At 39.0% G+C, this 13,282-nt stretch overlaps 1 long non-coding RNA gene and 1 other non-coding gene across 2 annotated transcripts in view; both read left to right on the top strand.

Moving 5' to 3' along the window:
• Positions 1 to 13,282, top strand: part of LOC132657164 (uncharacterized) — a 61,227-nt gene that overhangs the window by 33,448 nt on the left and 14,497 nt on the right. The window lies entirely within an intron of this gene.
• Positions 6,587 to 6,659, top strand: TRNAM-CAU (transfer RNA methionine (anticodon CAU)). The gene has a single exon. It is a non-coding gene; the product is annotated as a tRNA-Met (tRNA).

The following is a 13,282-nucleotide window of genomic DNA, read 5'->3' as shown; positions in this document are numbered from 1 at the left end:
AAGCAGGTATCTAGAAAGAATGGGATGTATATATCCTCCCAAGTGTTATGACACTTCAAAGAAGAGTAAACTCAATACAGGTTGAAAAAACCAAGATTTCATGGTTTTCAAGGTTTCATGAATAAAATGAGGTTTAAACTGGCTTCTATTGGATGCATATGTCCTGGATAGGAACAAAAGGGAGGTTGTTTGTTTGCTTGTGGCAAGGGGGCAGGAATTGGATAGAGCATGGCATCATGGAATCAAGAGTAAGAACTCTGGAGAAAGGAAGGGGGTGGTGAGTAAAGAGGTAACACTGACACTCTATTTGTTCAGTAATAATAAAAGCTATTCACTGGAAGGACTGATGCCGAAGCTGAAATTCCAATACTTTGGCTGCCTGATGCAAAGAACTGACTCATTGGAAAAGGCCCTGATGCTGGGAAAGATTGAAGGCAGGAGGAGAAGGGGATGACAGAGGATGAGATGGTTGGATGGCTTCACTGATTCGATGGACATGAATTTGAGCAAGTTCTGGGTGTTAGTGATGGACAGGGAAGCCTGGTGTGCTGTATGTAGTCCATGGGGTCGCAAAGAGTCTGACACAACAGAGAGACTGAAGTGATCTGATCATTAGATGAGTGTCAAATGATATGCTGATTGTCATATATTCAGTATAACATTCACATATTAAGAAAGTATTAATTATTTGCCTATCTTTATTTTGAGAAAATGGGACATAGAGGAAAAGTAACTTGTTCAAGGTACACCATAAAGCCATAATAAAGACAAAGTCTTTTGACTTATATACTTGGATTCTCACCACTCTATATTATTGTCTGTTGGGATATATGGTCTGGAATGTTGTGATATTTACTCAGAGATGAAAAATTATCTCCAAGATTTAGTTTTAAGTGAGTATAATGTAGAGTAGAAGAGAGAAAAAATATTCTTTGTTTTGTCTTTGCAGCAACCATTGTTGAGTGCCTTGAAAGGCAGGGCAATAGGCAGAAGTCCAAGAAAACCGAGGCAGGCTCCGTGACCTCAAAGAGGTTCTAATTTATTGTGGTAGGTGAGACCTATAGACTAATAATGACCATACAAAGTATTACATGATATATATCTTTGAAGAGGTAATATAGACAAAAAGAAAAATAGAAGAGATCTTTTTCAAGTAATGGAAGCCAATCAGAGAATTCATGGAAATGGTGGAGTTAAATATGCATGGAATCCTTACAGGATACAGAGAATTAGCAATTGAGCCTCTATTACATGGAAGTAAACCAGTGTGAGGGCTTCCCTGGTGGTTCAGTGAACCTGCCTGCCAATGAAGGAGATGTGGGTTCAATCTTTGAGTCAGGAAGATCCCCTGAAGAAGGAAATGGCAACCCACTCCAGTATTCTTGCCTGGAAATCCCATGGACAGGGGAGCTTGGCAGGTTATAGTCCATGGGGTGGCAAAGGAGTCAGACCAAACAACAACAGCAAGCCAGTGTCATCTCAGAAATATGGAATAAAATTTACCATTCATGGTCTGATTTGACTAATGCACAAATACATAGAAGGTTGTAATGGAAATGAAGATAGGAAAGTTGATGAGATCAGGTTGTGGAGTCTTGATGTCATAATAATAGTTCAGACTTTTCTTTGTAAACAATGGGGAGTCACTGAGGACTAATGAGTTCAGAATACAAACTTTACAAAAGAAGAGATTTTTGTGTCGTTTCAATCCTTGCCTGCCATATATTTGCTCTTAATATTTGATGAAAGAATCAATGAACTGCTATCACATAGTCAAGGTTATGCTTTAGAAAGGCAGCAATGTATAAAATGAGTTATAAAAGGGAAAGGCTAGAGAAAAGGAAACCAGTTAGGAGGCTGTTGTGTTCAATCAGGAAAGAAAATGTGGGAATTTCAGCTAGGTTTCTGGCAGTAGGAATAGAATTCAAGGGAAAGACATGAGAATTACCATTCACGAAGCATGGTCAACACATGTTGACTCACAAGATATTTGTAGAAAAGCAGAAAATGAATTAGACATATTGACTCACAGGATATTTGTAGAAAAGCAGACATGAGTTAGACATGGAACTCAAACTTTGAACCTAGTAAGAAAATAAGATACATAACAAATATGTGATTTAGAAGTTGGAGTTGATTTGTTCATATATTCAAAGAATATTGTTGAAGGACTATTGTGTGCCAGAGAGAAGGAAATGGCAACCCACTCCAGTGTTCTTGCCTGGAGAATCCCATGGACAGGGGGAGCCTGGTGGGCTACAGTCCATGGAGCCGCAAAGAATCGAACGTGACTGAGCAACTAACACACACACATTGTGTGCCAGAAACTTTTCTAAGACACTTGACATACAGCAGACACAAAATAGACAAAACCCCTGGTCTCCATGAGTTTACATTCCATCACAGGTGGGAAGAGGGTGGTATAAAAAATAGATAATAATTGAACTCTTTAGTATGCAGGAGACCCGGGTTTGATCCCTGGGTTGGGAAGATCCCCTGGAGAAGGAAATGGCAGTCCACTTCAGTACTATTGCCTGGAAAATTCCATGGACAGAGGAGCCTGGTAGGCTAGAGTCCATGGGGTCTCAAAGAGTTGGATATGACTGAGCAACTTCACTTTCACTTAGTATATTTAAGAGCTATGAAAAAGAGCATAATAAGGGGATTTGGGGTGAGTGGCAGGAAATAGTCACTTTAGTCAAGGTAGTAAGGATTGGCATTAGGTGAAGGGGATGTTTGAAGAAAGAATTGGGAAATAAAAAGTTTAGATATCTGAGATCTGGGAAAGAGAGACCCTAGAAATCATTTGCTTTAAGGTGATAATAGATGGAATGTGAGAGGACCAAAAAAAAAAAAACCCTCTCTTTTTTCTATCTGAAGACTGTTGCTAGCACTTTGGGGACCATCTACTTTTAATGGCTAAAAATGACAGCATAATCAGGATGTAACAAAGGGAAAAACTTTAGACTCATTTAGAGATGAACATACTGTACTATTTTATCTGATTTAAAACATCTCTCTGCCTAGAAATTAAGCCCAGCTTAATTAAAAGTAATTTTTTTAAGTAAAACAAAAAACAAAAAGCCCAGCTCTGTTAAAGTAATCCAGTAATCCAGTTCTCTGAAAGCCTAGAAGGAAGAACTGGTTGTCATATGTGGTGAGCCTTCTATGACCCTTTCAATTCTCATATAATAGAAAAGGCCAGAGGACAAAACTCCAGTTGTAAATACAATTTGAGATGAATTTTTCAGTTTTGCTCTATTATTTCCTATATCTACCGGTACACCAATAATGGAACTCGGCACATAGAAGATTCTCTATGCATGTCAGTTGAAGTAAAATTAAGCTAACCAACGTATGATTTGTGTGTGGGGGGTGAAGTATTGATGATAAGGCTATGCGACTACTACTTAGCAGAACATATTTGAGTGATGCTGTACCGGGTTTGACTTAGGGACTCAATCCAGGGTGAACAGCATCTGCCAATTCAGAACTGGAATGAGCTTCGCACACTGAGCAGAGTCCTCAGAAGGTCATGGGGTTCAGCTCCCTTCCTCTAGGCATTTGAAATCTAAAACATCAAAGCTAGTGATTGCATATTCTCTTTCTTTAGAGTAGATTCTAAAACATCTAATACATTTTAGACAATCTTTTTATTGAACCAAGCCTCTCGATGAAACTGAAGTTTATTTTCAGCTACTCTTCTTGTGTGTTCCAGTACGTAAGAGATTCTAACATTTACACAGTTTTTTTTTTTTTTTTTAACAAGCCTATCAGTTCTCCAAAGAAACCATCTTCTGCTTGTACATTGCAGTTCATGAAATGCTGCACTTTCAGGACAGGTTTGCTTGCAGTAGACAATCTTTAAGTTTTAAAGATTTTCAGGAATTCTATAGCTAGATGTATATACTTCAGATTTAATACCTTAGGAACTTTCCCTCTTGATTCTTGCGCAGGTGAGCCAAAGAAAGCTGTAGAATCTGGGTTCTATATAAAATGAAGAGGTCGGGGGCGGGGGGTGAAACTACCCCTGATTTTTTTTTTAACTGAGATTTAAAAGGTTTCACCAAATGTTTTCTCTGTGCAGATAAGGGAGCCAAAGGCTATGACAGCAGCTTGTCTGGATTAGAAGGTTGATTGTTTGCACTCTTGTTGAGTTTCGTTCCTTAATGTGGACCAGGATGTCAGGGGTCTTCTGTGAGAGCAGCTGAGGAGAGCAGAGACACAGGGTGGGGTCTAGGGAAGACTGATGTGAGGCATTTGTGGGGGCAGAGGGGGAGGGGAGGAAACAGAGATCAAAGAATCTTCCAGAGCTCCTCAGCCTTCCACAGCAGAAAAGCCTTTGGCAACTCTTTGATGTCCAATTTGCCCTCTGCCCCCAGTCAGAAGTGTGTTGAGGGACCTGAGTGAGAACGGATTCAGCAGGGCCATTTTATAGGTCTGTGAGGCAGATAGCATCTTTCCTGTACCTTCTAAAAGAGACGGGCAGAAAAAATAAATTGCTGTAACTCCTGACCTACAGGAGCTTACACTCTAGTTCAACAGACAAAACCTTGAGTACCTTGACCGATCAACTTTGCCAAGTTTGCTTCACAAACAACAGAAACTTGATTGTGTCGTGGTTGTGATTTTTATCCTTAACATGATAGTTTGATAAATCTGTTCTTCTCAGGAATAAAAAGGATCTGAACACAATGTCCTCCTTTTGTCTGGTAGGGTATCTTTCCTCAGTCACGTCCCTTTATTGACTCTCTTTTCCCTCCCTCTAATCGATTTCTGGTGTTTTATATTTCGTATTCAAAGCAGGTGTGTTTTACACAATGTTATGGCCATCTATGGTTATCTGTTTTTTTTTCCTTTCAGCTAACAGAAAATTGTCTTATCTGCCCCCTGGACAATGTAGGCTTTGGTAATTTTTCAGAGCTCTTTTTTTAAAATTTATTTTTTAATAGAAGGATAATTGGTTCCACAGAATTTTGTTGTTTTCTGTCAAACATCAACATGAGTCAGCCATGGATGGACATACGCCCCTCCTCTTTCACCTCCCTCCCTTCTCCTCCCCATCCCACCCCTCTAGGTTGATACAGAGCCCTGTTTGAGTTCCCTGAGACATACAGCAAATTCCCATTGGTTATCCCTTTTACACATGGTAATGTAAGTTTCCATGTTACTCTCTTCATACTCTCTTCATACATCTCACCCTCTCTTCCCCTCTCTGCGTCTCCATAAGTCTGTTCTCTATGTCTGTTTCTCCATTGCTTTTCAGAGCTCTTGAAAAGATTATTGTGAGTAAACATGGAACTGATATCTTAAAAATGACAGCTGTGGTAGCTGCTGATTAAAAGTCAAACTATTAATGCTCTGTTTCCTAAAGTGAAACTGTAATCTTGAAGAGGTGTAGATATGCAAATTAAATAACTAATGTGTAGTTTTCTTTGAATCAATGTCCTTTTTCCTTGAAGTTAACGTCACATTGTGCTTACATCTAAGACACAAATGGCCCTACAGAGATATTAAAATAAACTCCCTCACTCCACCCAGGTTTGCTAGACTGTGTTTCTTTGTTCTGGGTGCTTAGATTTCACACCTAGTTGATTCTTTCACCTACTAGGACTACAAGCAGTTTCTTTTCATCATAACTAGTCAGTAGGGAAAGCAGAGATTTGCATGGAAAAATCATTCAAAACAGCTAATAGCTTTAGAAGGTTGCAGAAATCACCTTATGTGACCTGCTTGGAATGGCATGGTTGTTCAGCTAGAACCATGGTAGCAATGCATGTTACAGGTCTTCAAGAAAATGCTGTTGTTTGCCAGAACAAAATGCAGCTATATTCTTCTCAGTTGAATTATATTAAATATCAGGACAATAAGCAACATTTTGTAATCCACCCTCTTCCAAAATATTCCTACCATTTCCTTCATCCTTTCCTGGATCTTTAAGGGCAAGAAGCTTAATAGAAAAGAAAGTGAAAGTGAAAGTCAGTCAGTCCTGTCTGACTTTTTGCAACCCAATGGGCTATACAGTCCATGGAGTTTTCTAGGCCAGAATACTGAATTGGCTAGCCTTTTTCCCAACCCCGGGATCGAACCCAGGTCTCCCACACTGCAGGCAGATTCTTTACCAGCTGAGCCACAACAGAAGCCCTAATATAAGAGAAAGGTCACATAAAGGAGGGCTTCCCAGGTGGCTCAGTGGTAAAGAATGCTCCTGCAATGGCCATAGGAGATGTGGGTTCAATCCCTGGGTCAGGAAGATCCCTTGCAGGAGGAAATGGCAACCCACTTCAGTATTCTTGCCTGGAGAATTCCAAGCGGGCCAGCATCCATAGGGTCCAAAGAGTTGGACTCAACTGAGCACACATATAAAAACACTGGTTAACTTTATCTTGGTATATTGTGTCTCTACACTAGAAGATTCTGTATAATTAAAGCAGCTTCAATTTTGAAAGACAGTTTGAGCCAATTGTTGAAATGTACTTTGAAAGCAATACAAAAATTGATGATTCTAATATTCTACCAGTTTTCAGGCTTCAAAGGAAAATGCCTGTTTGTGAGGAGTGTCCACAGAGTACTATGCTCTTAACTTGCCTCCTTAGTGCAGTAGGCAGCGCATCAGTCTCATAATCTGAAGGTTCTGAGTTCAAACCTCAGAGGGGGCAGTTGTGTTTGCCTTCATCACTTCCTAAGAGAATTTTCAGAATAATTTTCTTTCAGCAATTTTACATTCCTCTTAGTAACTTTACTTGTTTTGACAAATATTAGTTAATAATATTAAAAATGAAAGTGAAGGGGTGGCAAATATCAAAGGAGAAGCCAACTGAATGTTGCAATTATCGCTAGATTTCAAAATTTATGTCATACATTTCATTAAAGACATCATCTCATAAAGGAAATGCTCCATGGCTTGAAATTATAAAATATAAATTGGGCATAAAACTAAATACCTTTTGTAGGAGAAACTGGTTGTAAAGCAAGATAAATATACTTAAAAAAAAAAAAATCTTTGTAAGACAAGCCTGTGGAGGAGAGCACTCCTTTGACACCAGGAAGGGTACTAGTGGTTTAGAAACGTGTGTGTGGTTAAGGGGATGTTTTCAAACCTTAGGGAACATATACTGACCAAGAAGAAATCTCTGTGTACGTGTCTTTATGGGTGTTTGAGAGAGTGGGAGAGCAGGCAGAGACCTGATAGGGTTCAATGTAGGTTCAATTTCAAACACAGCAACTGGGCCAAGTGTCCAGTATGCTTAGATATGCATTATGATTAGCATAAGCAATCATTCTCAGGCTTCTAAGAAATGGAGCTGTCTTTAAAAAGGAACACTGGGCAATCAGTAAAAATAATCAAAGGAATGTGCAAAGGCTTCTTCTCTATCCCAACACTTACACCCAATCATCGGGCATTCTTTTTGCCCCAGTTACTCTGGTTTGAAGAAATGCAGAATAGGTTGAAGAGAAATGGAGTGTTCTGGAAAAATGTGAATGGAGTCTGAGGATTAGGAGGTGGAATTAATTAATCATATATATATATTTTTTTCTTTAAAAAAGTGATTGAGTTGGAGGTCCATCTCAGTAGTTGGTCATACATAGTTTGGGATATTTCTAGAGAGCCCTTGTATGATGATAGTGAATTTAATTAGCTTCTGATTAAAATAAATTTTAAAAAATTAAAAATAAATACATGAATAAATAAAAGAAAATTGAGTGTTTAAACATTTTATGTCAAGGAAGATCCAGGCACCAAGACAATAATATTCATAATAATGGAACAGAGAAAACAATCCTAGTAGAAGACCCTAAAATTGCCCCTTGTATTTCCTGGGAAAAATAGCATGTGGGCGGGACTTGGAACGCCAGCAGAGAACAGATGAATCAAAGTCTGGGTTACATTACACTAATCTCTTAAGAGTCTTTTATCTAATCTCTTTCTGGCTATTGCTAAGTGCCAGGGATATGATTGCCACTATATAAATATCAGAGATTATCTAAACTCCTCAGGAGAAATCCATCTAATAGACATCAAAACCAGTCAAGGCATTGTGGGTCCTCAGTCTTTCCTTGACAGAAACAAAGACAAAGGCAAATCAAATCTCTCCTTCACAAAGGACCAAATTCTACATACTTTCATATTACTTTTACTTCCTGCGTCTATAATAGCATTTTTGAATGTAGATCCTCTAAAAGCAAAGAACAGTAGAGTGTTTATCAACTCCTGAGGTAAAGAGGCATGCAAATTAACTGTAATCTATAGGCCTAGTCACACATCTGACTCTTTGTGACTTCATTGGCTGTAGCCCACCAGGGTCTTCTGTCCATGGGATTTCCCAGGCAAGAATGCTGTATTGGGTTGCTGTTTCCTTCTCCAGGGGATCTTCCTGACCCAGAGATTGAACCTGTATCTCCTGCATTGGCAGGTGGATTCTTTACCTCTGAGTCACCTGAGAAGACCTTAATCACAAGACAAAAAATAAAATAAAATAAAAGTCAAGATGTGAAGCAAAAAAGTAAGATTGCAGTAAAAATTACAGTGCCCTGCACTCCAAAATGTTCTGTCTTAAGGTAGTAGGCTAACAATGTGTTTAAGCACATTGGAGGCTCTGAAGTTCAACACAGGTTTGAAGATCATAGCTGCCATGTGATAGTGGTAAGTTCCATCCCAAAGTATTAGTAACTTTGAGTCTCTGAGTTTCCTTAATCTATAAAATATAAAAAAATACGAATCTCGTAGGGCTGTTGTGAAAACTGGAGAAGGCCACTTATATAAAATGCTTGGCAAGGTCCCTGACACCCAGTAAACACTCAATAAAGAGCAGATGTTTTGTTCTCATTACTTGTGACCAGTAAGACAAATAAAAGACTGAGGAAAAGTGAAGAAAATGGACCTTTTGTCAAAGAAAGGAACACTGTCTAGCACCTCCAAGGAAAACCTAGGAGCAAAAGTGCTGAATCAGACATGTTACAGGAATAAAGGGGCAGATTTATTTTTAGACCCTTTCTTGACCACTCTGACTCCCAGCTTCCTGTTCCTCCTTTGTAAAACATCAGCAGGTGGAGACAAATGAATCTGCTTTGTTATAACACTCATGATAAAGATATTAAGTCTCTCCTGAAATTTGCTTATATGTGCACCATGACTGCTCTTCCACTAACCCACTACGGATGTTTCATTAGCACCTTGCTGGGTGTATGCGTTTGTCTTTCTTTCCCCACACAGTTACAAAATGGCAGGGAGCAAGGGGGGGTTGTTGTTGTTGTTGTTGTTTTTGAGTATAATTGCTTTGCAATGTTGTGTTACTTTCTGCTGTACAACAGAATGAATTAGCTATATATACATATATCCCTTCCTTCTTGAGCCTCCCTCCCACCACCACCCCCCATCACACCCCTGAAGGTCATCACTTTATTGTTGTTGCTTTTTAGTCGCTAAGTCATGTCTAACTCTTTGTGACCCCATGGACTGTATCCTGCCAGACTCCTCTGTCCATGGGAGTTTCGAAGCAAGGATACTGGAATGGGTTGCCATTTCCTTCTCCAGGGGATCTTCTTGACCCAGGGATCGAACCCGAGGCTCCTGCGTCTCCTGCACTGGCACATGGATTTTTTACTGCTGAGCCACCAGGGAAGCCCAAGGTCATTACTTGTTGTTATTCATCTTTCTGTCGTTAAGTCATGTCCAACTCTTTGCAACCCTGTGGACTGCAGCATGCCAGGCTTCTCTGTCCTTCACTAAGGTCATCATTGTGTTTGTTAATCAGTCGTGTCCAACTCTTTGTGACACCGTGGACTGTAGCCTGCCAGGCTCCTCTGTCCCCGGGATTTCCCAGGCAAGAATACTGGAGTAGGTTGCCATTTATGTTTAAAACAGATAGCTAGAGGGAAGCTGCTACATAGCACAGGGAGCTCAACTGCATGCTCGTAGATGACCTAGAAGGTAGGGTTATTTTACACATTTGTTCAGTACAGACTCAGTCAAAGATCCTTCGGTTCAGTTCAGTCTCTCAGTCGTGTCCAACTCTTTGCAACCCCATGAATTGAACTGAACTGCAAAACCTTAGCTCTCTGCCTGAGTCCTTCACACTTCTGTTTTCTCTTTGTTTAGCCCCCCTCCCCCTTTTTTGTCCGCATTTCTTTTAAGGAAGGAGAGTAAAGTCTCACTCAACTTTATTGACTTTTCTCTTCCTATGGTTTTCTGGTACAGAGAAAAAAACATCAAAAGCAAAGCATATTTATGTGCAAGAGCCCAAATTGGCCCAAATTGACCCTCTAGTTTTCTGGGTGCTTGCCTATTGTATTCAGGAAACAACAAACCAAGTTCCTGTTTGAAAAGAGTATCATTATACACTTGTCAGTATTTTCTGAAAAATAATTTCCTAGGAGTGAGGTGCTTGATTAAATGTTATTCACACTTGTGGTTTAAAAGAATATTGTTATTGTTGCTCAGTCACTAAGTTGTGTCTGACTCTTTGCAACCCCATGAACTGCAGCATGCCAGGCTTCCCTGTCCTTCACATTCTCCCTGCATTTTCTCAAACTCAAGTCCGTTGAGTCAGTGATGCCATCCAACCATCTTATCCTCTGTCGCCCCCTTCTCCTCTTGCCTCAATCTTTCCCAGTATTAAAAGAATATAGCCAGATTTATTTCCCAAAACTTCTAGAAGTTTTTAGACTCATCATTGCTCTTGAGTGTGTGCATGTTGTTTCCCTGGCAGTCTCGTGGGCATTGGGTGTTAACGTGATCTTACATTTTATCAATCTAAAGGGCTAAAAGTTTTATTTTATTGTTGCCTCTTCCCCCATTCTCCTGAATATCCATTTTCCTTGCTGCCGTCTATGGGGTCACACAGAGTCGGACATGACTGAAGTGACTTAGCAGCAGTAGCAGCAGCATACATTGTTCATAGTAATTTGAAGAACTACTTATATCTTAAGAGTATTAGTCACTTTTTTGTGTATGTGTAGCAAATGTTTTTCCCAGTTGGTCATTGTCCTTTTAAATTAAGTTGCCTTTTTCCATTCAAAGAATTTTTAGTTTGTTTCATTGTTTTATAATGTTATCTGATATTTTATTTTTCCATTATATCTTTTTGTTCCCATCTTCCTTACTAAGCTTTCCTTTACCCCTAAGGACATATACACTCATAAGTTAATTTTTTTCTTTTAATACTTTTATTTTTCTGGTGGGAACTATTGTTTTAAATTTATATCCGTCTGTGGGCATACAATTGGGGTTAAATTTATTTTCTTCTAATAAATAACAATTACCTCAATACCAATTGCTGGTAAATGCATAATTTCCCCACTGACTTGTAGACTAGTTGTTTCATTTATTGAATTCAGTTCCTTGAATTAAGTGTCTATGCCTAAGCAAGTGCTTTATTATTTTGAATATAGTTAGCTTTATATTGTTTCAATAAATAATAAATTACTTCACCATATTAACATTATTGTGTTTTAAGACTTTTAAGCAATTCTTATATATTTTTCTTTTACATGGACTTCAGAATCAGTTTATCAAATTCTAAAAATTACTGTAGCATTTTTTAATTTTAAGAAGCTGGAAACAATAAAGCAATGTCTATAAGCAGGAAAATAGTTGAAATATTCAGTGCTGCCAAATTATGGAATAAATTTAGATCATCCAAATTAGGGAATATGCTGTAGTTCTCAGAGAGAATGAGGTAGTACAAGTATATACATATGCAGGAAAGGTGTCAAGTATAATAAAATCATTGAAATTTATATGAAATTAAATTATATTAAAAATTATATGAAATTATAAAATAAAATTTTTGATGTGTGTATTTGTAAGAAAAACAAATCAACAATCCGTGCCTGTTATTTAGTCTCTAAGTCATGTCCAACTCTTTTCTGACCCCATGGATTATAGCCACCAAGCTCCTCTGTCCATGGGATTTCCTAGGCAAGAATACTAGAGTGGGTTGCCATTTCCTTCTCCAGGAGATCTTCTCCACCCAGGGATTCAACCCATGTCTTTTGCTTGGCAGGCATCTCCTGCATTGGCAGGCAGATTCCTTACTACTGAGCCACCAACACGTGCATATGTATTTGAATAAGCAAATAAAAATATGTAATGATACAATATTTCTGGTAATAGCTTTCAGAGATGTGGGCTTATTTCTGTGTGAACTAATAATATTATTATAGCTACTTGAAGATGAAAGTGAAAGTTGCTCAGTCGTGTCCGACTCTTTGAGACCCCATGGACTATACAATCTGTGGAATTCTCCAGGCCAGAATACTGGAGTGGGTAGCCTTTCCCTTCTCCAGGGGATCTTCCCAACCCAGGTCTCCTGCATTGCGGGTGGACTCTTTACAGCTAAGCCACAGGGGAAGCCCAAGAATACTGGAGTGGGTAGCCTATCCCTTCTCCAGGGGATCTTCCTGACCCAGGGTCTCTGGGGTCTCCTGCATTGCAGGCAGATTCTTTACCAACTGAGCTATCAGGGAAGCCCTTGGATGCTTGAGATTCCCTTATTCATGTATTACTTCTATAATTTAAAATTTTAAATGTCTGAAATTAAAAGAAAAGTCGTATTCTTGCCATATACAAGAAAACAAACAACAAGAAAAAAAGAGTTAAATCTCCATTGACCCTTTTCTATTGTTAAACATTGCAGAATATGTATTAGGTAGCCTCTCTTTAAGAGGTAATTTACTCCGTTGTCTATGATAGCATGCAATCCACTCTATTTTTTTCTCAATTTATGTACAAATCTCAAATAACATATAAATCCAGAGCAAAGTATCTTCAGATATCTTATAGACCAAGTTTCCTGATGTATGTGTGCCTGCTCAGTCACTTCAGTTGTGTCCGACTCTTTATGGCCCCATGGCCTATAGCCCACCAGGCTCCTCTATTGGATTCTCCAGGCAAGAATACTGGAGTGGGTTGCCATTTCCTTCTCCAGGGGATCTTCCTGACCAGGGATCGATCTCATGTCCCCTGCATCTCCTACACTGGCACACAGATTCTTACATCTCCTGCATTGGCAGGTGGGTTCTTTACCACTAGCGCCACCTGGGTAGACCTTCCTGATAAAGCTACCTATATGAAATCATCTTCCTGATGGAACCACCTATAGTCAATATTACTATCAAGTAACCAATAGCCTGAATGAAGCCCACAAGTGGCTTTTTTCCCTGGAGGAAAATTTTATAAAATTTTGAATAATTGACACTATATTTAGAAATCATGGTATTTTTCTTATTACTCTTGAAAGATCAGAACATCTGAGGAAATTGGATTTTTTTTTTTTTTTGC

The sequence above is a fragment of the Ovis aries genome, chromosome 9, assembly GCF_016772045.2.
Source record: "Ovis aries strain OAR_USU_Benz2616 breed Rambouillet chromosome 9, ARS-UI_Ramb_v3.0, whole genome shotgun sequence".
In the NCBI taxonomy this organism is placed as follows: Eukaryota; Metazoa; Chordata; class Mammalia; order Artiodactyla; family Bovidae; genus Ovis; species Ovis aries.
This window is presented reverse-complemented; position numbering and strand designations above follow the sequence as displayed.